We start from the raw sequence: 25,048 nt of genomic DNA, 5'->3' as shown, positions 1-25,048 counted from the left end.
AAAATTTCAAGAGAAATAGTCTTAAAGTAACTCCCTCAAGATATGTACTAATTACAAGGGGGAAAAAAGTAACTTTCAGTGCATATATTCAGAAGACAACATGTTAGCCAAGAGATCAAGCTGAACGCCACCAGTAATAAGACATTTTGATGCCATGTACCATTCAATATGATGGGCTGAGCCAGGGCAAACCACATGTGGGTATTCTTGCCCAAAATACAAAACTTCATTCTAATTAGGATAAAACATCAAACAAATCTAAACTGAGGACATTCTATAAAAATAATTCACCAGACTCTTCAAATGTGTCAAGGTCATTTAAGAAATAATAATGTTAATCAAGACCAAGAAACTAGCACGGATCAGAGGAAGCTGGTAAGACAAGACAATAAGTGGCAGAGCAGTACCCAGGGTGAATCCTGAAATAGTGAGGGAACCTGAGTAGAAACACCAGCGAAATGCAAATTAAGTGTTAGTTTAGTTAATAGCATTGCACCAATGTGAATTTCTAAGACTGGGAAAAACACATCATGTTAGTATCAGGGAAGGTGGGGGACTGCACAAAGAGTTCATGGGCGCTCTGCATTATTTTTGTGACTTTCCTATAAGGTGAAATTGATTTCAAAACAAACAAACAAAAAAAAAAGTGAAAACTCAAACTTCTCCAAGGTCACAGCTCCTTCCTTACAGCTGTCTGAATTCAAACCCAGTTTTATCTGATTCCAAAGTCTATGTTTTTTTCCTCTCTGCCACACTTCCGCATCCAACCCTGCACAGCCTGCTGTCTCAGAATTGGTTGAGACTGGACGAGGACAGCACTTCCAAATGAATCATTCGATGGGAAAAACTGGCGGCACATTTACTTTAAACGGGGAAAGTGAGGCAGAGGCTCATTAAAATGTGCATAGGGGGTATATGCTCTCAGTGCCAGCTTATGATGTGGCTTCTTGATTCCCCGTAACTCAGTTAAATTAGTACAAGACTACACATCTCAACCTGCAACCACACTGTCACTTAAAATGAGTGTCTGGACGGCCATCCTTCTGGGAACATTAGTTACCTTGTCCATTGCTTACTTAATCACAGCTTGGAGTTTGTTTTTGTTTTTTTTTTTTTTTTTGCCTTGTGGAGGCTGGCTATAAATCATGGGCTACAACACGGCAAAGTCACACTTAGCAAATTATATGGCATGGGAGAACCCTTGCTTTGGGGCAAAAAATTACATATTTCTTTAAATGTATGTTTTAGCAAATATTATACTGAGCCTATAAGACAAAACCTGTGAGCACATTTTATGGCCTGTAGGACATATTTGACAACTGACTCAAATCTCTGACCCGTTCATAAATGAAGGGTGGGTGGGAGAGTCCTATTTGAATTCATGTCGGCAAGGCCCACGGTCAGTGAATTTCTACTTGCAGACCAATATGATGAAAGGCTAGAAATCCTGTCGGTGATCGCACGTGATGCAGTAAATAAACTAGCCAAACACTGTCTTAAATTTCATTTTGAGCAGCAGTCATAGACTAATAGATACTGTTTTCTCACTGTTATGAATGAGCTCCTTTATTGTTATTTTTTAAAATAAGTCCAATAAAGTACCCTGGGACTGGATAAGCATGACAGCCAGATAAGAAGAAAGCGCCTGCTGCAGGGTTATTAAGTAGGAAGAGACGAGCACCCTTTGGAATGAAGGTTTTCCGCTTGCCTGTTGTTTGTTGGGCCGGAAGGCTCCTCAAGGAAGTTAGGACTCAGCGCCTCGGTGGGCCAGTCTCTGCTGTCGTGAAGGCCGGATACCCCGAGCAGCCAGCCGCTGCCGGCTCTGACCTCGGGGCGGACGGTGCCGGGTGGGCTGGAGCGGGGTCACTGGAGCTCACAGCGGGGACGCTGTGGGCCGGGGCTGCAGCCCACTCCCGCCCGCGTCATAAAGAAGGAGCTCAGGCAAGTGGGAGCGCCCTGTGGTTCCGGGATGTTATCTTGTCAGGCAGCCAGTTGCCCTGCTGAAGAGTCGGTGAGATCTTGCTTTAAGAACGTATGTTTTAATTTGAGGATATTAATTACGTGGGGATGATTGGACTCCATGATTTATAACCCCGCCAGAATCCCGCGGCCTCGCCCTCCATATGGGCCGCTGCCATTTTCCCTTTTGTATACCTATCATTTCCCATTGTTTATCTTCTCTGATTGATGCTCCGGCTCGGGATGTTTTCTATTATGAGATTCATAATTATCACTGGTAATAGAGAAGGCTTCCCCATTATCTTTGGCGAGGCTGCCCAAATTATTCACTGTAGCCCACTGGTACCACACTGCAGGAAAATAAGAATTTATTTCTCATCCCAGGCATATGGTAGATAAGAGGATGTATTTATTTCTCCATGTTTCAAAAGGATTAAGCTTGGAAAAAATAAATATCACTTAGGCTGTCAGTAAGCAGAACTTTATGGGTCTGGGTTTAGAGGGCCTCTCTTGGGCTGGGAATAGCAAATCTAAACTCAGGTTTTAAAGAAGAGGGAGAGGCTAAGGAGGCAGAGCATCAATTATAGTTTTCCTTGGCTAAATAAATGAATGTTATATATTTTCAATCACTATATCGGTCTACAGGGCACCCAGGACCACCCTAGACCCCCACGTGAAGTTAAATAACGCAGCAGGCTTATTTATAAAAATGTTACTGAATTCCAACAGTCCTTGACCCCTGGCTATTCCGAGAGCATGCTGAATACATCATCTGGGTTTTGCCTAATTACACATAATTAGGAAACGTAATTATGCTTTTCAATGCTGCTCCGCCACTAGGAGCTGAGTGGACAGCTGAAAAACACGAGCAAGGATTCAGTGCTTCAGAGAAAACAAATTAAAAATATGAGCCAACCTCTAAAAATAGGGAGTGCACCGAAGATTAGTAAATCAAACTTATAAAAAACATAATAAAAAAATTGCTCTTGGCTCTGGCTAAATATTTGATGCAACAGTGATGCTGGCTGCCTTTGTATTGGGGACTTAACTTAATGATGTATCATTTGCATCTGTGCTGAGCCAGGGAGAGGGGATAAGTTACTTCACTCCTCGATTGTTTTGATTTGCTAACTTTCTCGCTCGTTTATGCCTTTTCATTTTTACTTCCTCCTTTAGACTGGATTCTCTGCTCGACTTGAGCAAGGGACTCCCAATTAACCCATAGCAGAGAACCACATTCCGTTCATGGGTTTGCTGCATGCAAAGGTTGCTAATGTCCTAAAGCACGGGCAAGTCTCAGCCCCTGAGCTGGGCGTTCTCCAGTGAGCAATGGAGGAAAGAGCCCTTGGCTTTCCAAATCTACCAAGCAACACAGACTACAGGCACAAGTTCATGAAGGGCATGGAATTGTGAACCTTCTACACTCCAATCTTAGCTTCTGTTGAATTTCCCTCTACTGTTATGGTAGCTGACAGTCATAAAGGGACACACTCCATTAAATGTGCTATTTATGGAAACTTTTCTAGGGTGCCAAAAAAAATGAAAAAGAGGAATGATTGCCAAAAGCAAAGGCTCACACATGAATGTAGGAGCTGCAGGATTTTGTTCCTTACAGCTACAGTGAAACAGCCAGCCCTGTTAAAAACTGCCTCTCCAATCACCAGCCCCATGAAAGAAGTGGTGTGTGTGTGGGGGGGGGGGGGGGAGTGTATTTTTATATATTAGGTTTCTGCTTCTTTCTTTCTTGTGGCGTGAAAACTTTCTTTTAAGCCTGTCTTCATACCATCTTGTTTCTGACATGCATCTTTTCCAACCATCTCAGATCCTGTAACACCCACTTCCAGCCCTGCCTTCTTTTTCCTCCTCAATTCCTGATTGACTGAATCTGTTCAGAGTCAACTCCCCTTGGATTATTTTACGAGACACACCTCTGCTCACTCTGATCCCATATTAAGACACGCTTCTCCTGGTCACCTCAAAGGGCCTTCTCCTGGTCACCTCAAAGGGCAGATGCCAGTGACACCTCAATTTTCTAATGTGACTCTTATATCTCTTCTCCCCAAGAGAAGACCTGGGCCCCTACACGTCTGCAGGCCCTGTTTGGTGGTGAATTAGATTAGTTCCACTGAAGCCCAGCAATCCAAGACCCTCCTTTCCTGGTTGAGGTCCTGAAATGAAATTCGTGAATAACATAACCTACCCTCCCCACACACAATTAACATGAAAATTCTTATGATACCCTCACTTTAAAGAAGAAGGCTAAGTCATCATCCCTCTTCATTACAACCACGCCGCATGGCCAGGCACTCCTGTACACCAGCTGGTTGGCGGACTCAAATGAGTTAACCAAAGACGTGCTTGAGTCCTAACTGTGTTATACCTTACACCTCCTCTCACTTACCCCACACTAGGGTCTCTCTTTAAAATGAGAACAAAATGAGGAAAGTATGGCCCAGAGCGGTTCATGGTTTCACAAAGCGTCAGGCAGTCAGGAACAGAACAGTCCAGAGTAGCAATGGTAATTATTCTGCGGGCTTCCCTGGTGGCTCAGATGGCGAAGCATCTGCCTGCAATGCTGGAGACCCGAGTTCGATATTAACAAAATATTCCATGAGTGCATAGTGGGAATCAGCTGTGAGGCACTGCAGACAATGGGATCCCATGATGATAACGATTTAACTCACTCACAGATCTGTGTATTTGCAAAGCAAGTCCACATATGTCAGCTCGTTTAAACTTCCAAATGCCTAGGAACTTACTAACTCGGCTGAAAGACGAAGAAACTGAGGCTCAGGAAGGAGGAGGGAAGGGACTTGCCCCGGCCACCCAGCTAATAAGTAAGTGGTAACAACAGAAAGGAAACTATGGGAGGTTTTGTTTTTTGCTTGCATCTGCCTCGAGGCTTAGCTAGTGCCTGGAGTTGGGAAGTCATGCAAAAGACACCTGGGGGGAGAGCTGGTAATTGGGAGCCGGGGCTTTCAAGACATCCCCCCACCTCTTCCTTATCTCTGTTTGATCGTCCCCAACCACACATGTCACTTGGCAGTAACATCGACCAGGGATGGAGGTGACATAGCAGAAGGCCAGCCCCCCTCAAACCTAATCTTATTCTGCTGGCCTTACCCCAATAACTGTGGGAACCCAGGGAAGCTAAAATGGGAAAATAAACATGTACTGACAGCCTGGGATGCAGCTCAGTTAACACCTGTTAGCACCGGGAGGCGGGCTGGGGCGGTGGCTGCAGCTCTGCACGTCACATAAGCCCGTTTCTTACCCACAGCCCCTCGGCTTCCCTGGTGGGCACCTTCATGCTGCCTTTTCACCAAAGCCACGCCGGACCAGGGGGGTTAAACACGGCCTCCAGACAGAAAGAGGAAGAAGCCAAGAGAGAGAGAAGGAGGGAGGCCAGAGAAGAAACGGTGACTCTCTCTGGGTGGGGGGATCAGAGGTGAATTTTCCCCCAAATGTTCCACCACCTTTTTTTTTCTTTTGAGAAAGGTTCTTTTTTTTTAAATATATACATATATATTTGTTTGTTTATTTTTGGCTGTGTTGGCTCTTCACTGCTGCGCGGGCTTCTCTCTAGTTGCGGCGAGCGGAGGCTACTCTCTGTGAGATGCGCAGGCTCCTCGCCGCGGTGGCTGCTTGTGATGCTGGGCGCCGGCTCCGAGCTGTGCAGACTCAGCAGCAGGGCTCCCGGGCTCTGGAGCCCGGGCTGAGTACCTGCGGTGCATGGGCTAAGTTGCTCTGTGGCACGTGGGGTCTTCATGGACCAGGGATCAAACCCACGCATCCTGCACCGGCAGAAGGATTCCTGACCACTGAGCCACCGGGGAAGCTCCCGCCACTTTGTTATGTCAAACTTTTAGTTTTTCGAGACAGCCATGACAGAATGAGTCTGTACCATATCACAACCAAGAAACTGATGTGACGATGGTCAAGGTACCAACCGCTGTCATCCCCACCAGGATCCTTCACGTGGCCCTTGATCAATCAGCCACCCCCGCTGCCCTCTGACCCCTGCAGTCACTAATCTGCTCTCCATTTCTGTAACTCTGTCGTTTCAAGATTGTTATGTAAATGGAATCATGCAGCGCATAACCTTTCGGGATTCTTTTTTTTTTTTTTTAAATTCCCATTCTTCTGTGGTTCTTTTGCAGTCAAAGAAAGTATTCTGTGTCTGTGTGTGTGCGCAAGGCATCACCATTTTAAAACTCAACTGTGGGACCTCGCTGGCGGTCCAGTGGTCAAGCATCCAGCTATGATCCCTGCTCGGGGAACAAGGATCCCACAAGCTGTGGAGCACCTAAGCGCGTGCACCGCAACTAGAGGACCCGTGAGCAGCGGTGAGGATCTCAGGGGCCGTGACCAAGACCTGCCACAGCCAAATAAGTGAATAAAAAATAAAAAGACTCAACTGCCTCTTGCGGTGTCTCAGCAATTCAGTGTCTGGGAACTGTCAGCGTGTCTGCTTTTCCTGAGACGTGATCCTCGACCCTCTGGCGTTTGGTGTTTCTGTCCTGAGTTTAATGTCCCTGGGCTGCTGGCATGCCGTTAGAACTAGCTGCCCCCCTTCATTTGACACCTGGCTTGGCCTCCTGCAGATGACCCCTGTGTAGCCCCGTTCTCTGGCTTTCTCTCCCCACCATGAGAACGCCTGTCCAGAGCAAAGCCCCACAGAGTTAGACAAGGAGGCGCCCAAGCCACCAGCTTTCCCACAGCCCATGATGCAGACAGAAAAGACTGTGGCCAAAACAGGGCTTCTGCCTTCTCGTTTGGTAGGGTGCTCTAGAAACCAGGGTGAGGTGGTGTAAAAAGACCTCTGGAGCCTCAGGAAGTGAGTTCTCCCAACTCACGGTGTCTGTGCCCTTGAGCAGGGTCTGAGACTCAGTTTCTTCAACTACATGCCTTTATGGATTTTATTTCTACAGAGTGATTATGGAAATTAACTAAATTAAAGGTAACTCCCAAACCACCACGTCCATACATATGTGACATGCCCAAGTCCATGAGACCTATGGCTGTTGTCACTGCAAATATACTCGATCTTAGCCCAAAGGCTAAGAAGCGATGGTATTACTGCAAGTGAATCAAAGTGATACAGATAAATTCACCTTGGGAAATTCACTTTGGTTTCAAATCACTTTTTCTCTCTCTCCATCTCAGTATATAATACAAAATACTTGTTTCCCCCAAGAAATGGTCTCTAGGCAGGACCCATGCGGACACCTCACTAAGCGGTCTGTATTAAATCTCCAATCTTGCATTGCTGGGGAAAAAAAAAAGTGTTTCAGTCCCAAGAAGTGTTCAGGCTTTGAGTGATGTCAGAGGCCTCTGAACAAGCCTTATAAACGACATTCATATTTGTCCATTTCTGACTTAAATTGCTTTTGGTTCAACCGCTGCCATGAATTGCCTTGATGCGGTATCATCCAGGATGACAGAAAACACAGAGGAAGCGGCAAGTTGCTGGCGAGGATTAGGAAATAAAGGAGTCACTGCCTCGTCCAGTTCTCCAAGGGTTGGAAGCAAGGAAAATGAAACTCGCCTTGAAAGGTAATCTCCATGAACCGTGATAAGAGCAGCTGACATTTTACATAGCGCAAGCCTTCTAGTTCAGCCTGGCCGTTCCAATAAAAGCCATCTACATACAGCTCACTGTTGCTGTTTTTTAAATGTTTCTACATGTTGCTTTGTCTTCTCCTCCTCTCTCCCTCCCTAAGCAGCAAAGAACAATCTGTGGTTCTGGACCTTCTCCTTAATTTGATCTGGGCTCTGGTTTCCAAAGCACTGGATGAAGGAGCTTCTACATTTGGAGAATAACCTCCATTTCTCTCTTCTACTCTACTTCCCCATCCATCTTTCATCTCTTTCTACTAACCTCTGACTCTGGTTAAAAAGAAAAAAAAAAAAATGTTCTTGGCAAAGGTCCATCTACTGCCTGGCTCCCTCAGCTAAGAAATTCTATTTCATCTCAGTCCTGTGATTAGGAATCCAAACCACAGGGGCTTTGGAGGCAGAGCATAATTAAGTTGGTCTGAATTTAGATACAAGATCTTGGGTTCCAGCCTCATCTCTGCCACTCACCAGCTGCTACGCATGCCAGCGACTCACCTTCTGCACCAGGCAAGCGGTCTAACGCCATCCACCCGGAGGGTCCTTGTGAGGATTAAACGAGGCGCTGCCTGTGCAGGGCTCATGGTGCTCACTCCCTGTCTTTCAATCTGCAGGCATGACTACAAACTAGGAACAAAAGAGGTGTCTGAAGACACTGAGGCGGGACCCCTCCTTCCCAGAGTCAAGGACGCGCCCAGCCAGAGCTCGTCCAGGCGGGTCCATGCGCACTGTGTTGCTCTGTCATTAGCTGCTCAGTTGTGTTGGACCCTCTGTGACCCCAGGGACTGTAGCCCACCAGGCTCCTCTGTCCATGGGATTCTCCAGGCCAGAATACAGGAGTGGGTTGCCATGCCCTTCTCCAGGGAATCTTCCCAACCCAGGGATCACACCCACGTCTCCTGCACTGCAGGCGGACTCTTTCCCACTGAGTCAGCAGGAAGTCCCCGCGTCCCGGGCCCTGGTGCAAATGGGAAACAGGAGAATTCAGCCCCACGGCAGCGGCTGTCCAAGTTGCAAAGAAAGACCCCTCTCACCGGCTAGGGCCGGGGGCTTTTTCACATCTGTGGAAATGCGATGCTTGCTCCAGCGTTCGCCCTCTGTCAGGGGTCCTCACACAGACACACCCACCCAGCCCCACAGGAGGCTCTGAGCCCTCGAGAAGGGAGAATCAACCCAGGTGCAAAGCAAACGCCCACGGTCCACTGCCATTCCTGCTTCTGTGCAGAGAAGGGGCCTGTGATACAGACCGCTTCATTTTCATGTGTGCATACAAGGTCACTTTCCCAACCAATCAATAGAGCAATCTGAATACACAATTTTCATGTCACGGTGCATTTTGGAATTGAAATACATGGGAGGGAACAAGGACAGCGAGGCTTTGAAGAAGTCCGCTTCGGTAGGTGCACCATTTTACACTGTCTTCTAATTCATCTCAAATATATCTGACGATACATCTGAGATCCCTGCCTTTGTGGAAAGTCAGAAACAAAAAACAAAGTACTCTGAATGAGTTAAGGTTCGAATTCGGCCTGTTTTCTTACTAAACAAGGTCCAACAGATTTGTCTAAGTGTCTCCTAGCAATATTTTGGCAATAGTTTTTCTTTTTTTCCCCTCCACGTTAGTTTCTTCTTCTAGTCCAGTTTGTCTAGCTCTTCAAGACGTAAGGCTAGTGAAGGATGAATTCTCCAACTACTGTGTGTTCTCCGACAAGTCACTTAACACCTCTGTTTCTTCCTCTGTGAAATGCAGTTATAATAAGTGGTCTAGCCCATAGGACTACCATAAGGTCCAAAGCTGCTCTGTGTATGAAAAACTGTTACTATTTTTAAGTGCTCAGACAGTTTCACTTCACGCCATGTCCAGCATACCTCCACCAATTTATAATTGCTTCACTAACACACGCCAGTGGACACTTTTTATTTTAAAGGATGTTTCCCTTTTAAAGTCATCTCTGTGACTGAGCCCCTTTAAGAGGATTCGATAAGTAACTGATACGTAAGTTTCAAGTCTCTATTTACTAATAGGGTATTTTGTATATCACTTTGAATGTTGTAGCTAATAGAATCAAAGTTAGATCGAAGTATCAAATAATTTGACTAGGCAGAGACATTTTACTAGAAGGCTGGCAGTTGTTTTCTCAATAACACAAATAACCCCTATAATAATGAGAGGATTTTTTTAAAAAGCTGGAAAGAGATAAATCGGACCCAAATCCATGTATTAGTTAGTCATCCTTGGGCTTCATTTCTAGAGCTCCACTTGCCTTCTCTGTAAAATGGGCACATTTACAACAACATCTAGATCTCCTGAAAGGATTGAGTCCTTGAAAAGACTGGAAACAAAGCTTGCTGTGATCACTCAGACAAATGCAGTATATACACATGCCTGTTACAAATAGTCATGATAATAATAAAAACTAAGCCATTATATTTATGTATTTCCCAATATTACTGGCTCTGCATAAATGAGTCTAGCCATTTGACACATGCAAAACACCAAGGTTAGCTTTCCTCTTTGCGTCCCCTCCAGGCCTTAAATTTTCGGCCATACGCAAATTCCTGAATCTATTTAGAAGCTGGAGGAACATCCAATAACAGAACAAGGATTTCTGAAGCCCAGCCTCTACCTGCAACAAAGGAAACCACGGAAGGAATCCTCAGCAACTGCACTCCACATCCCAGACCCTGCTGCACCTGCCAGGCTCCACCCCCGTCCGCACACCTGCCACCTTGGAAGATTCGCTTTTCCCATTTCCTGTGTTTCTCTGGATGGCAGCTTGCACACCTCTCAGGGAATGGTGGTCTGCCTGGGAGCTGACGGGCACAAAGACAGAGAGAGAGAGATGCAATTTGTGCCGATTTACGAGGTACACACACGGTGTCCTGGAGGCCTTCCTGGGGCTCACTTTATAAATTAACCCCTTACTTCAACATTCTGCAGAGTCAGCACAGGCCAGGAGTGGATGGGGCCAGTGGCCCAGATTGGGTCTCCTGGTATCGGCGGTCACCACTCACAGGCCCCTGCTCAGCATGGACAATGCTGATTTACGAGACTTGTGAGAAGACAGAAGTGTCTGCATCTCTTTGTCATTCAGGCCACAGCGTTCCTGGTCTTCCGGGGCTCCAAAACACCAACCTCCAGCCTTCCATAACTGAGGTGCACCCAAAGGCCAGCCTAGGGTCTGTGTGTGTGAGCAGCATTTGGATTTGACTAAGGATGGCTTGGCTTCATTCATTCACTGTTCACTTGAAATGCTGGCCAAAGCCAAAGGGATACAAAGCAGAATGAAACGCCATACCTGGCCTCAGAGACTTGTACGGCCTGCCTGTATGTTATGCTAGGAAAAGCACAAAATCTATCAGCCAGCAGGGCCTGGCTGGAAGGCTGTCTCTTCCACCCATCAGCTGTGTGATTCTCAGCAACTTCCCAATCCTCCAAAAGCTTTGGCATCCTTATCTACAAAATGGGTATCATCCCACCCCATTTCATAGAGGACGCCTTGAGGAAATGACGCTCAGGAAATTGCTGTGAAAACTCTAAGCGCCGCACAAGCATTCAGGATTCTTACACACGTGCCAGCAACACACGGGAGGAAGGAACACAGTGGGCGGTAAAGGAACAGAAAAAGAAAGTGAAAGTCACTTAGTCGTGTCTGACCCCATGGATTTTACAGTCCATGGGGTTCTCCAGGCCAGAACACTGGAGTGGGTAGCCGTTCCCTTCTCCAGTGGATCTTCCCGACCCAGGAATCGAACTGGGGTCTCCTGCACTGCAGCAGGATTCTTTACCAGCTGAGCTACCAGGGGAGCCCCAAGGAACAGAAGAGAAAGGAAAATCAGAAACAGGCACGTAGAGCCTAGTGGCGGTGTAATAACCTAGGGGTCTGCACTGCATGCTGTGGGCACCGAAACCGATCTTCCCTTGTGGTGAAGCAGAATGAGGGCGAGGAGGCAGAGAAGGCGGGGGAAGAGAAGGAGATGGCCGGACTACCCAGCAGAGGAGAGAACCAGGTCTGTGTCGGAGTGAGAAGCAGTAGATCAGGAAGAAAGAGAGCGGAGAGAGCCGGTGTAACAAAGAGGGAGAGAGAGACGGTGCCGACGCTGCTCACTTTGTGTCCTGTAGCCTACAAATGCTCAGATGAAGAGTCTGATGGTGGGGGACCTGCCACACTATTCAGACGTGACTTTTCAAGGCAGGTTTCTTAACTCTCAGGGGAGAAACTAAGATACCACTGGTGATCTCAAAGGCCACTGCTGTAATGGTTATAAATGGCTAGTATCTGTCTTTGAAGAGCTTCTCGAAGGTTTACGACTGAAGGAGTTCAAGGTTCCCTCCTTGAAGTGACTGCCTCTGCTCTCCCGCGGGCCTCTGTGAGCCCACTGCTGCAGACGGGGTCCTTTGGGGAGTCCGCTCTCCCATCACAACCACTCCAGAGGAGGTGATGCCTTCTCTGACGCAGAGGGAAGATGCATTTCCTTATACACTCCGTGCCTCTGCCAAGGGCTGAGCCAATGAATCTATCACACGTCCTGAGAGCCCACGGATGGAAGTGGCAGATTGCGGTCACGTGAAAACATGCCTACAAGCTCCTGGACAGCTACCCCTGCAGAGTGGAGTCAGTTTCCCCTCTCCTTGAGCACAGTTTTTAGTGGCTGTTTTCCAATGACTAGAACGCAGGTGAGGTTTCAGTGTCTGACCATGTGCGATGTTCGAGATCAGCGTCTGAAGGCCGCTGCAGCTTCTTCTTGCACCCTCTCTGAGGTCAGCCACCTAGCCAACTGCCAGATGCTGAGGAAGACCAAGCGTCTCCGTGGAGAGGCCCACACCGTGAAGGGCTGAGTCCTCCTGCCCAAAGCCACATGTGTGCACCAGTTTGGATGTGAAACCAACAGCCCACCTAGCCTGAGAGACCACAGCCGCAGCCAACAGCTTGACCAAAACTTGATGAGAGACCCCGAGGCACAGCCATCTATCTAGGCTACTCCCTGATGTCTGACCTACAGAAACTGTAAGATACTAAATGCTTATTGTTTTAAACCATAAAGCTTTAGGCATAGTGTTTTAAGCAGCAGCAGCAACAATGTCAGAACCCGTCAAGTGTGGTTCTCTCCCGCTCCCAGCTCCCGAATCTTCTTGGAGGTTTCGTTCTAGGGCTTGGAATGCACAGCAACAGGTGCTCATCAAAAGCTTCTGGATGTAATTCTAACAACTGCTATTTTTGCAAACATTTAATGAGCACGTATTATGCCCAGGGATGACGTTTCATGCTTTTTAAGAATTTTCTTTTTTGATCTTCTCAATGCTCCTAAACATGTAGAGAGCATTATGATCATGGTTTCATAGACGAGGAAAAAAAAAAATTAAAGACAAGGAAGTTTAAGTGACCCGCCCGAGGTCTCACCTAATAGTGGGCAGCCCACTCTGCCCGCGGCCACTGTGGACGCTGGTGATGTGCGGCTGGGGACACGCACCGGGATTCCCAGGTTAGGTACCCAACGGGCACTCTGAGCCACAGGATAAACACAGTGCATCTTCCTGGAGCATCAGCATTATTCACAGCCAAGCAAAGAAAAACCTCACTTTTGCATTTACAAGCACACAGGTAATCTGAGAGGAATGCAAACTTGTCCTGGAGTTTTTAAGATAAGTCACTCACAGTGGCCTCCTAGAGGGGATGTCCCAGACCCCCAGGAGCACGTGAGCAGTCTCTGTACAAAGTGCTGGCTGGACACTGCTTAAGGAGGAGGACATGAGGATGGATGAGCTGGCCATCAGAGGGTTGAGGTCCGCAGCCTCCTCCTCCTTGCCGATTCTCATCTCTCCAGGCCCCTCCAGCAGCCGGGCCAGTGGCTACAAAGCCTGAGGGGCTGGGATCGGCTTCTCACCGATCTCCACTCCCCAGATATCACACACCCTGTCCCTCCCCTCCGACAAGGACGGTGATGACTCCTGCACTGTTAGTGCTGGCAAGGAAAACATGGATTCCAGATATCCCTAAATGTGTTTGCAATGATTGCAACGGTGCTTGCGATAAATAAGTGAAGAAGAAGCGCCTGACCTGGAGGCTGCAATGGGTGAGGACGGGAGTAGAGGAGAAGGCCGGCCAGCTCTGCGAACTGAAGGAAAGCATCCTTTGCAGCACCGAGGGGTGAGGCGTGACTCCCAGGGGGCCCAAAGCGGCACGCACGTTCCCTCCAATACACGCTGATGCCGTCCCGCCCGGCCAAATCGACCTGAACAGCGCGGAGAGCGCGCGGACGTACCTGTCAGCCCCAATCGGTGCTGCGGAAATTTTGTTAGGAAAATAGATGTACTGAGATTCAATTTTTCGATTGTCTGAAGGCTTAATTTAGTGACCTTGGAGGATATCTCCTGGAGGTGAAAGAAGACACGGGGAATCTGCCTGGAGGGGGAAGGGGGGCAGACGGGGCTTCCCTGGTAATGGGTAATTTGTTTACTCTCCTTTGCAGGCCTTGTCAGGAAGCCGTGGAAGTAGTCAGATAGCTGCTACCACTTTCTTAATGAAAAAAATGAAAAATCAAAAAGGCACAGAGAGAGACGGACTCTCAGTCGTGCTGTGTTACTTTCTAAGAGCAAATATATATATATATTATATTATATATTATATGTACCTGGCCTCCTTCCTCTGCACTGGGGTGTCCAGAGGCTCACAACCCACGGTGGTGGTTTAGTTGCTAAGTTTTGTCCAACTCTTGTGACCCCGTGGACTGTAGTCCGCCAGGGTCCTCTGTACAGGGGATTCTTAGCAAGGATACTAGAGTGGGTTGCCATTTCCTTCTCCAGGGGATCTTCCCGACCCAGGGATCATACCCTAGTCTCCTGTATTGCAGGCTTTCCTGATAGCTTAGCTGGTAAAGAATCCACCTGCAATATGGGAGATCTGCGTTTGATCCCTGGGTTGGGAAGATGCCCGGGAGAAGGGAACAGCTACGCATTCCAGTATTCTGGCCTGGAGAATTCCATGGACTGTATAGTCCATGGGGTCACAAACAGTCAGACACGAGTGAGCGACTTTCACTTTCACTTTTTCTTTACTGACTGAGCTACCAGGGAAGCTAAACCCAAGTCTTCTCCCAAATGAGCAAGCCTGGGCCTGGTTGCACCACGTTCCAGGCCCTCTCCTGTGCCTCTCAAAGCCTTGCAATAGCTGGCCCGCCAGCCTTTGGGCTTCTCTGGTGGTTCAGACTGTAAAGTGTCTACCTGCAAATCGGGAGACCTGGGTTTGATCTTCCCCAGGAAGATCCCCTGGGGAAGGAAATGGCAACCCACTCTAGTACTCTTGCCGGGATTCCATGGACGGAGGAGCCTCGTAGGCTACACAGTCCATGGGGTTGCAAAGAGTCGGACATGACTGAGAGACTTCACTTTCACTTTCCTGCCTTAGGGATCAGGTCAGATTCTCATTTTCAACCCTCTGTGTCTCCTCTAAGCCTGGGGTAGCACGGCAACAGGAGAGAACCAAGGGCTTAAATCCAGTCTTGCAATTCATGTTAGATAGCTCTAGCAAGCTCCTTTACCTCCAGGGTTCTCGATTTCCTCACGTTATGACGTGGGGAGAACCACACGCACATTTTAGGATTAAAGGGAAGTGTGTGTACAGAATGCAGGAGAGGATGCTCCCAGGACAGAGGCGTCAACACCTCCATCACTCGGTTTCAAATCCAGCACCGAGTTCCAGCTTGCTCATTGGTAAAACAGAAATAATAACAGTTATCTGCTTAACAGGCTGGGGGAATCAGAGACAATCATGGTAGCAGCGATTAATGAAAGATAACTGGGGACTTCTCTCCTTTTCGGGCTGTCCAGTGGTCAAGGCTCCATGTTCCCGATGCAGGGGCAAGAGTTCAGTCCCTGACCGGGGGACTGAGAACCCAGGTGGAAGACAGAAAAGCTCACCGGCACAGGAACAGTGCAGACACAGTGTCAGAATTAACAGTGCAGGGTCTGGCACGTGGTACAGACTGTGTTCTGTTTATTATTGATACGTAAGTGTCTAATCATGTTTGGCACATAGTAGGACCTGAATGAATATGATGTATTGCTATACATTGGGCTTCCCAGGTAGTTCACTGGTAAAAAAATCCACCTGCCAATGCAGGAGATGCAGGTTTGATTCCTGGGTCGGAAAGATCCTCTGGAGAAGGAAAGAGCAACCCGCTCCAGTGTTCCTGCCTGGAGAATCTCATGGACAGAGGAGCCTGGAGGGCTACAGTCCATGGGGCTGCAAAGAGTCGGACACACCTGAAGCGACTAGATCACCACCACCAAGGACAACTGTAACAAGGATAAATGTCACGCTGGGAGCATCACAGATACCCTGTGAGCTGCAGTTACTGGTCACAGTGATGGTGATGATGTCAGAAGTCTGTCCATAGCAGGTGAGGCCCTGGTGTCTGCCTACCTACCCCCTTCCTTCTCAGCCCCGGCTTCCTGGACACACCGGGATGACTTGCGCTTTTGCATCCTGGCCCTGACCTCGCCCCTGGATCCACACTGCCCTCTCTGGGGACGGCTCTCTCTTGTCATCGTCTTTGCTGCTGCAACAGGGAGCAGGAGCCGGGCCTTGGTGTCCCCAGGACCCCGGGGGGGGGGGGCGTTCAGATTAGATGAGCCGGCAGCCGTTCTCCCTGCTGTCACTGGCTGCCGCCGCGTGGTTGGCAGGGGTGTCATTAGGGCCTCACGGCCCGAGGATTTAACAGAGACGCCAGGGCTCCCGGTCGCCAACGCCTGCCGCAGTTTGCACCTACGGACACACAGGAGCTAATTCCCTTCCACGCCCTGCCGATTTCCACTGCCACTCTGCCCACACTGTGTCAGCCAGCCAGCCCCGTGCTGACAGGCAAATCTGCCCAGAGCCCTTCCTTCCCAGGGCCCCCGTCCTGAAACAACACCACAGGCTGGCGGATGTGGTTTCTACCTGTTCTCTGGGGCCTCATCTTTCAGGTCTTTTCAAACCCTGGAGTCTCCCTGCAGGAAAACGGAGCCAGAGGGGGGCTGGGAGGAAAATGTGGATGACAGGGGTGGGTCTCGGAAATTATACACCTGGCCCTGGAGTCACCCGGACCCCAGCTCTGCCACCTTCTCAGTGACTTCATACCACCGACCTTTCCTATACTCATCTGTAAAATGGGCTTGCCCATCACACTTCCCTTCCAAAGGCCGTTCTGATGTAACTGTGTAAAGCTCTTTGCACAGTGTGTGGCATCCCACCAGCACTTGACTAGTGTCAGCGCTCACTGTTTCGGCAGATCAGCCATTCTGGTCATCCTTTACCATTTCCAAAGATGCTGATGCGTCTTGCAGATGGATCTGCTAGAGCCCCACAGAGAGGCAGCCTGGGGTCCTGAAAGAACCTGATACAGGTATTTTATGGGAGCCCTTGGGTCTCCTTGCCGCCATCTGTAAAATGGAGGAAGCACTTTGCACAGAAGGAAGTGACATGCCGAAAATAATTTCTCTTCCCAATTATATATAGCAACGTAATGTACAACAACACATTGTATTTGTTAAGGTCCTACTATGTGCCAAATGTGATTAGACACGGTACTAACAACAGACACAGTACAGCCTACGATACGTACCAAACCCCACAGTTAATTCTGACATTATACCGTGTGTGCCACTTCATGCTGACTGTCTTTCATTACCTGTTCTAATCCACCAGCCTTCTAAAGTGGGCCCTGTTATTATTTCCATTTTACCAATGAGCAAGTCGGGAGCGTCATGAGTGCTTGACAATTTCACTTAAGGGAGAAAAAAAGACCGGGGCAGAGAGAAACAGCGAAGTCAAGGAACCCACCGAGAAGTAGGTATCGCTGTATATTTCACACCAGCGCACTCTCGGCTGGGCTGAAATGCACACATCTGCAGGAATATATGCACACATTTATGCAAACTCCCTGACATCAGGGGCCAGGGCTGTTTTTAGCAAACAAAGTCTGTTTATGCTCCAGGGGAAGCCTTTCTTCCACATTGGTCCAAAGAACCGACTATCTCTGGATTGATGCGTGTGATCACATGGACGGGTGACCCTCACCTTTGTGAGGATGTGGGTCACCGCGGCTAACACGCAGGTGAGGGTGGCTTCCCTTACATCTTCCTGTTTCAGGAAGCACCGGCCCTCTGCTTCAACGCTGAACGGTGGGATGGCCAGAGATCTGTACTTCCTCATCCACGCGGGCCGCCTGTACGGTAATGTGATTGCTGAGCCCCTCCCCCACCCCAGTGCCCGCCGCGGGGCCGCCCAGCCGCCCGGCCGCAGAATGCAAACGTCCGGGGCATCATTAAGGCACTTCTATACAGCACCGACCAAGGGCTGACCCTGCGACCATTTCCACCATTAGATTTGAATGACCTCGGCAGCAGGGCTGAGAGGCCGGAGTATTAATTCACAGAGAACCACAAGCCCAATTTGAGATTTAATTTGAGATAACGAAGAGCTCCTGAAAGTGTATTCAAACTTCTCAGCTTGCAAGAAAAGGCCTTTCCCTGTTTCCCACGTTGAATGTGAATCCAATCTTTCCTTAACAGAATTTATTCACCAATTTACAAGCAACGTGCAAGCCTCCTTTTCTCTTTTTCCAGTTTCTTCTGCTTAGTCAAACCCCCTTTTGATGTGTCTTTATGGGAACTATTTTCCCCCTTCCTTCCTAATTTACAAGTGGCTGCCCTTGAGGGATTACTTTTCAATTTGACTTCATCCTTGAAGAGAAAACAGCCTTCGTTAGGTATCTCCCCCAACACCCCGGTTCCCCTGGATCCCAACTTAAATATGCTAAGTGTCTGTTCAACAGGGATGCTGTCCTATTAAAAGTTTTGGCCCTGCAGTGTGACCCTGGAGGCAAAGCCATGGCAAAGCACCCTGCCGCCCGTTAGCAAATCTGTGCTTCTGGGTTCTGGTGTGGCTCTAGACTCTGAAGCCTTTATTTCTTAAGTACTTAAAATTCTAGGGACTTCCCTGGTGGGTCGAGAGACTAGCAATCTATTTTCAAATGCAGGGGACGCGGGTTTGATCCCTGGCCGGGGAACGAAGATCCCATATGCCACAGGGCAACTAAGCCTGCGCGTTACAACCACTGAGCCTGTATGCCAGAACACAGAACCCACGCACTGTGACAAACATCCTGAGCGCCAACACCAGATGCGGCCAAATACAACTAATCATTTTTTAATTAAAAAATTTTAAATTCTAGCTGGGGATGGGAATGGTATGTGTTGGACTCAGAAGCCTGAGTCTTAGCTGGTATTTAGTGAGCATCTATGTTGCGTCTGGAGCAGTTCTGGGTACACTGCATTTTCTCAAAGACTCAGCCTGGCTTTAGAAATAGACTTGAGTTGAAGTCCTAGCATGGAGTTCCACTTTCCCCCAGGCCTCGGTTCCTTGTCTGTGAAATGCCAAACACACCTTGGTGCTTCCCAAAGGCAACTTTAAACCCTACAAATGAAATAATACACGGGTGCAAGAATACCTCCAGTCACCTGACCTTGGCCCTGGGACGGTGCTGGAAAATGAATAACCGGGCCTTGTAAACATTCTGGTTGCTGTTAAGATGAGACCAGGGGCAAAGGCAAGCATCACAGTGTTTCACAATCCTGCCGCTGGTTTGCTTTATTTGCCTTGGGGTTCCCAAAGGGGGACATCACGGGTGGGCGGGTGCAGGGAGGGGGCGTGGGAGGCGGGACGCGGCCGGTGGGGGTGGCTTCCAGCTCAGCCTCCCCCTGGACGAGCCGTGTGACCTGGGCCAAGTCAGTCTGCACTTCTGGGCCTCAGTGTCCTTCTTTTCTTCTTCTGCTCATTAGGTACAGAGGAAGGTCACCATGAGGGAGGGGCAGGTAGAAGTCAAACCACAGCTCCTGACTCGTAAAGGATGCATACAGCCAAACAGGCCAAGAGGAGTGACCCAGAAAGCTGTGGGGCACGGTGGGTGAGCTGAACAGTGCTCTTCCAAAGTCACGCTCATTACAAAGCGCAGAGTGTGACTTTTCTTGGAAACAGGGTCTTTCTGGGTGGAGCTAAGATAAAGATCAAGATGATGTTATACTGGCTAAAGGTGACTCCCAGCTCCAGTGACTGGTGGTGTCCTTTTAAGAGATGGAAAAGGACACAGAGGGACAGAGGGATGAAGGTCATACGAGGAAGCGGCCATGACTGAAGCCATATGTCTACAAGCCTAGGAATGCCAGCGACCACCAGGAGCTGGGAGAGAGGCCTGGGCCTGGAAGAGATCCTGAGTCTCAAGGAAGAAAAAGAAAAAGACATACCCTGCCAGTACTTTGATTTTGGGTTTCTGGCCTCCTAAACGGTGAGACAGCAATTCCTGTTTAAGCCACCTAGCTTGTGATGGTAGCAGGAGGAAACTCACATAGGTGATATGCTTTGTACTTAAACAAGAGGCCCTTTCCCGAGCGAAGGCCCAGGGTTTTTATTTTCACTGGCGTTCTCGGCATAGTTGAGGAGAGGGAGGCGGTGTGCAGTCATCCTGCCCTGTTGACCCCAAGAAAAGCTGCCTAGGTTTTCTTGGCGGTTGACCATCAACTTTACTAACAGGAATGGGGCCTGGAATTTTCTGGGCAGAATTTCTCAGATGGCTCGTTCAAGCTTTTTTTAAAGGATGGTGAAGTGATTGAGGAGTATCATGGTGTCCCCAGACAATACCCTTGGGTCTTCTGAGATTCCATCTTTGTCTCCTGCACACAGACGGGCCACTCCCACTGGTCAAGGGTGGGCAGAGGAGGACATGTCCAGAGCTTCGGGTCGCAGGTGGGCAAGGACGATCCCGCACTGCACACTTGGATTTCTGCCGTTAAAACGATAGGTGATCATCACCGTTCTTGTTCAGTGCCAGCACTTAGGCTAAAGCGGCCTCCCTGATGCTTGCTGCCAGCAGGGACGGGTTCTCTGCACCCTGAGAGGCCACTGGGGTGCCAGGTCCGCTGCAGGAGCTCACAGTGGTCACAGCAACGACGCAGGCTACAGACAAGATAAACAGCAAGACAAAGGCCTGACGTGCATTATTTTGTTTCTGCCACACTGACACCTTTTGTTGTTGTTGTTCTGCCGCTAACTTGTTTCTGACTCTTTGCTACCTCATGGACTGTAGCACGCCAGGCTTCCCTGTCCTCCACTATCTCCCAGAGGTTGCTCAAGTTCATGTCCACTGAGTCGGGGGATGCCTTGCAACCATCTCATCCTCTGTCGCCCCCTTCTCCTCCTGCCTTCAATCTTTCCCAGCATCAGGGTATTTTCCAGTGATTTGGGTCTTCACATCAGATGGCCAAAGTATTGGAGCTTCAGAATCAGTCCTTCCAATGAATATTCAGAGTTGATTTCCTTTAGGGTTGACTGGTTTGACCTCTGACATCTTACTACCCCCATTTGATTGGAAAGCTAGCAATAATGGCAGGGATAACACCGAAACCTAGGTCTGCCTGGTTCCGGGGCTTTCTGCCATACGTCAAGGCTTGGATCAACAAGAGCTGCAGAAAAGCTCACGACAAGCCTGACTCACAGGGGAGGGTTTGACGTGCTGGGGTCGGCGATGGTGAGGGAGGGGAGGAGCCAGGATGCGTCCAGGCTGGAAGGGAGGCCTGGCTTGCACTGCCCGTGTGTGGCTCAGACCTCTGTGCCCGGGGGAGGCCTGTGGCCTCCAGGCGTCCAGCCCTCCAGGTGCATCTGAATGCAGAGGGACACATCCTTCCTTGGGCAAGGTCACAGCCTTCCCAGGACGGTCCATGAGATGCTGAGTCCAGGCAGGCAGGGACAGGAAGGCCTGTCCACACTGGCCTGAGCAGTGATGCTGACATGCCAATGGGCCCTTTTAGCTCCAAGGGCCCCCGCGAGGTCGGCTCGGACCCTCTGCTGGCTGCATCTCAGCTCAGCCTCTCCTCTGCCAGCTTCGTCCTACCTACAGGTGTTGACCCTAAGAAAAGTCCTGCACGGGAAATCTCCCCTCTGAGTCGGCTCCCTGGAACACCCAATGAGATGGTCTCTCATTTCTAAGGAAGACTGTCAGTGATGAGAGGGGTGACTGGGGCCTGCGGCGTTCCTGGGGTTTGCAGGAGGAAGCCGGGAGAAGACGGAGCCCGTCTGAGTGGGGCCCGCGTTCCTGCACACCAATGCTGACGCCCTGACGCCCACAGAGTGAGGGACTTAGGTCTGCGCTTGAGCTGCTTTGTTGACATAATTAGCGCTGGCTCCAAGCAAGAGGTTTTGTAGCCAACTTGGCGTGGGCTTTTGAGTTTTGATTGGCAAATTTGAAGCAAAGTTCAGCCAAGTTCTGTATCTATTTTGCACTGGGCCGAACGCGCATCTAAAGAAGCCAACTCTTCCGATAGGTTTTCAGTTTTCTGGTCGTTGGGAGCTGAAGATATTAGCTCTTTAAGTGGACAAATGCTTCTGGCAGGCCAGGCTGCACTCGGAGGAGGAGAAATGCCTGTGGGTTCCTCTGGAAATTAATGTAATAAGATGCATTAATCAGAATTCTATCAAGTCTCCACACTTGGCCTGGGCTTAAGAGGCAATACTTTGAAACTGCAGTTTGGCTAAGCTTCCCTATTCTTGGCAAATCAGAATTGAAAAAGAAGGAAGAAAGAAAAGAAACAGAGCTAATATTTAAGAAAAATCGGCAATGGGAAAAAGGTATAAACAAGGTCTAATTCCTTAGCTCCAGTAGGAGAAGCAGAGGGTTCTGAGTGATTTGACCTTTGCCATTTCCCCAAAGTTACTCCAGGCTGGCATCAGAGAGATTGAGTCAGACCCCCAAGCTGGCTCAGAGCTGGTTTGGACCAATATCTTGGGTCCAGGTTGTTTACTAGTCAGTTTCTGGCTGACAATAACCTATTTCTGGACTTGCAATGGCATCTTGGCTATTTCTTATCCTGAGATGTTTGTAACCAGGCAATGAGAAATTTTGGAAGTTAAAACAGATTGACGTAGATGGGCACGTTGGCACTGTGTGACTTTTACCGCAAATATTACCTTCTTGGGAACCCAAAAAATGGCAAGCTGCAGATTCAGAGCCAATACCAATTTCTCCCCAGTGACTGGAGGTTTTTAGGTGACACTTTACAATTTAAAGTGACATACCAGTGCCCTGAACATTTGTACTACATTTTGGCTGTGCTTTTAATGGGACATAGCTACATCTGTATTTACTATTATAACTCAGTACCCAAGAGATGAATATTTTTAACGACAAAGGGCCAGGCTTTTGTAGAAACATTTTTTCCCCTTTTATATATATATATATATAAAGTGGCTCCTTCTTGTCTGGTAGACTTCAGTAATTGGCAGGATTTTGAGTAAGCTCCTTTAAGAGCCCTCCATTTCTATTTTCACATTATAACACACTTGCAGTATCTATTAAAAGCACACATACTGAGGCACACCTCAGGACTACCAATAAACTTACACGTGGAGTCCTCGGAATATCAGAGAGACGACGTGAGCCTTGGTATAGTTTGATTTCTTAGGGATCTCATAGTTGGAAAAGAAGAGGGTGCCTCTTTCTTCTGCCTCTTGGACCCGACCAGTGTCCCCTGTTCTACATCAACTCTATATTCAAGGTTTTTATCAGAAGGGGTCAAGTTCAGGATTTCATCATAGTAACAAATGCTGGCTTCGGCCTTTACCTCGGGGAGTATTTCCACTAAAGCCTTGGGGACTCCACACGGAGAGGCAGAACAGATGCGTGGATGTTTCTGCCCCGTTCCAGCTGAGACCCCGAGGCGTACAGGTCGAGGATGATGGAGTAACATCCCGGGAACGATGCACGAGGTCACCCAGGGGCCCTGGGAACATCTGGGAGAGAGCGGGGCCAGGGTGTGGGCCGGGGCGGGGGCCTCCGGACCCTGAAGAGACCTTCAAAGTCATTCTCAAGGTGACGCGCGGGCCCTGGCCGAGCCAGATGTGAGTGCGGACTTGCAGGCGGCCACGCAGCAGACGAGGGTCATTTAACACAGGCGGTGAGGGCGGCCAGCAAGTGCCCTTGGCCTCGGACCGACAGTTGCACATGGAGCTCTTTAGGTCCTTTTCCAGATTTCTTAAAAAAAAATAAAAACAAACAGGACGGACGGGGAGGATGCAAGCCCGGGGGAGAAGACAGGGCCAGAGCTCAGGGAAGTCTTCTCTCAGCGCCTCTCCTGCCCCGAGACGGGTGTTTCGGATGGAAGCTGATGCGCTGGGCGAGGAGAGGGCCCTGCTTAGAGATCTCAGCCCGTCTCTACGGGTCAGGGTCACAGGGGCACACTAATGGCATGGAGGAGCACTTCATAAAAGCACTCTTTGCAGCGGTGGGTGTGAGATCACAGGAACCAGGGAGGTTTCGAGCAGCGTCCTTGGTTTAGTAGCAGCAGGAAGAGCTCCCTAGCCCTGCTGGCTGAGACTGGAGGCAGGCGGCCCCCACACGCCCGGCAGGGAGTGAGCCTGGGGACCCGACGGCCCCGCCTTGCTTCGTCTGCATTCCTACCGGTGCACACCATTGACATCTGGCCTGAAAACAAGGGCAGCCACAGGCCACTGAGGTCAGTCTCCCAGGACACCGGGGCAGGGCTGGGGGATCTGTGGGGGATGAAGATAACCAGGGCAGAAACCACTCACTGGAGGGCCTTTGGGGGCCTCGAGGGCCTAGCTGCCAGGGTAAACGAGAGGTCAAGCTCAAGCTCACTGTCCACACTTCCCCAACTTCAACCAGGGGACCTTGGCTGCGATGCCTTACGTCCTAACCAGCTACATTAGGTGTTATATCAAAGTAGAATTATTTTTCCCCTGAAATATCTGACTTGGAAACCCTGACCCAGATGTCTTCTCCAGTTTCCTCCAGGTTTGCGGTGCATGATTCCATAGAAGCAACGGGGCACAGCCCACGGAGCGTGCAGCTCCGGACCACGCATGTTAGCAAAGAGCACGGGTGCTTTTCTATCCAAACATGGCTGCCACCCCTTCTGGGTGGCGTATACATTGAGAATCCAACATTCTGGAGTAGAGGCTTAATTTAAAAAAATTTTTTCTTCCAAAACAAGTCACCATGTCTTGCCATTTTATTTTATGGCGGGCCACAGGAGATCTGAAGTACAGGGGAGAAATACATACCAATTTTTCGAACATAGCTCCTTCGAGTTCAGTGGAAAATGATTGGAGATTTTTTAGCAAAAAAGAGAGATTTCCACAAGAGGATTAAAAAGACACGCAAAGGCAAGGCACGTTGTTGCTGAAGCTCTCCAGGAGAAAGGGCGAGGATGGCTTCGGGGTGACTGGCGCTGGCCGCCAGGGAGGGTCCAGCCAAGCTCTTGATTCCTCTGATGGCACTCTGCTGGGCACAGACAGCTGAAGCCTGTGTACCAGGGCTGTGTTCTTCAGGGCAGATCTTCAATCCAGAAGACAAAAGGAGAATTCGGTGGGGTGGGGTGGGGGCTGCCTAGAGCCAGGGAGATGTGGTAGGATGCAGACGGGAA

The 25,048-nt window shown here is 49.3% G+C and overlaps 1 protein-coding gene and 1 long non-coding RNA gene across 4 annotated transcripts in view; one reads left to right on the top strand and one right to left on the bottom strand.

Annotated features, from left to right (window-relative positions):
- The window catches only part of WWOX (WW domain containing oxidoreductase), an 891,989-nt gene that overhangs the window by 306,135 nt on the left and 560,806 nt on the right, over window positions 1-25,048 (bottom strand). The gene's annotated exons all lie outside the window — the stretch shown is intronic.
- On the top strand, window positions 1,880-5,454 carry LOC122691541. Its single transcript, XR_006340435.1, has 3 exons — window positions 1,880-2,011; window positions 4,711-4,796; window positions 5,240-5,454. It is a non-coding gene; the product is annotated as an uncharacterized LOC122691541 (long non-coding RNA).

This window comes from Cervus elaphus, chromosome 4 (assembly GCF_910594005.1).
Source record: "Cervus elaphus chromosome 4, mCerEla1.1, whole genome shotgun sequence".
In the NCBI taxonomy this organism is placed as follows: domain Eukaryota; kingdom Metazoa; phylum Chordata; class Mammalia; order Artiodactyla; family Cervidae; genus Cervus; species Cervus elaphus.
Note: the sequence above shows the minus strand (reverse complement) of the source record. Positions and strands in the feature narration are given on the sequence as shown.